Source organism: Nelumbo nucifera, chromosome 4 (genome assembly GCF_055504915.1).
Source record: "Nelumbo nucifera cultivar China Antique chromosome 4, China Antique-T2T, whole genome shotgun sequence".
Taxonomy (NCBI): domain Eukaryota; kingdom Viridiplantae; phylum Streptophyta; class Magnoliopsida; order Proteales; family Nelumbonaceae; genus Nelumbo; species Nelumbo nucifera.
This window is the reverse complement of record NC_142652.1, coordinates 63242040-63243087: the sequence shown is the minus strand read 5'-3', so window position 1 is coordinate 63243087 and position 1048 is coordinate 63242040. Positions and strand designations below refer to the sequence as shown.

Here is a 1048-nt window from a genome sequence, read left to right as displayed (position 1 = left end):
CCTCCAAGAAAAGTTAGGGTGATTTCTCCACCCAGGGTCGTAAGTATTTGAGAATGGATCATTGTTAGGCCTTGAGAAACTCTGGGTTGCCTGAACCTGTTCTTGGATAAATAGCAGAAACTGGACTGCTGTGGGACAATCATCAACTTGGTGGGCCGGGCTAGCACAAATGGAGCAAACTTCAGGATAGAGTGTAGATGGGCCCGGTTGCTGGTTAATGGTGAAAAATTGATCAAGCTTCTAGGCTGGAAGATTTACCCTGTCCAATTTTCTTGAGATGGCATTCAAGTTCATTCTTGCCTCGGGCTCTGTATTATTCCTAACTTCATAGAGCCCTGCATTATTGATGGATTTTTCACTCAAGGTCTCGAAAAATGCATACGCTTCATCCTCACTTTTTCTCATAAATGCCCTCCACAGGATACATCTACCATTCTCCTGTATTGATCCGTCAAACCTTCATAGAAGGCTTGGACAATTTGCCACTGGGACAGACTATGGTGTGGTCATTTTCTCATTAACTCCTTCATTCTCTCCCAAGCCTCATGAATTTGTTCACTCGGTGTTTGGGTGAATCCATTGATGGCTCTTCTCATGGTATTGGTTCGTCTTATAGTGTAGAACTTTCTAAGTAATTCTTATTGCATTTCTGCCCAAGTTCTAATAGGTCTCTCTATAGTTCCCAACTAGTGTTTGGCCGTAACTTTCAAGGAGAAGGGGAAAAGAGTCAATCTAAGGCATCATCATTGAAGCTCTGGATCCTTATAATGGAACAGATTTCTAGAAACTCGTCTATGTGTCTGTATGGGTCCTCACTCAGGTTTCCATAGAAAAAGGGGAGCATCTAGATTGTGCTTGACTAAATCTCATTCTATAAGGCTTGAGTATCTAGCAACTATATGCAGGATGAAGGGTTATATTTGAAGGGAAGAGAGATCCATCATCGTATGGATGCCCAAATCTTGCGGAATAAAGGGGCGAATTTCAAAAATTTTTCTCTCCCTTCAACTGGAAATCGCATTCCCTACATAGAAAATCATATTTTCAA

At 41.7% G+C, this 1048-nt stretch overlaps 1 non-coding gene across 1 annotated transcript; it reads left to right on the top strand.

The window, feature by feature from the left end:
- Positions 1–492: 492 nt before the first annotated feature.
- On the top strand, positions 493–599 carry LOC148800614 (small nucleolar RNA R71). The gene has a single exon (XR_016071102.1). It is a non-coding gene; the product is annotated as a small nucleolar RNA R71 (small nucleolar RNA).
- The last annotated feature ends 449 nt before the right edge of the window (positions 600–1048 follow it).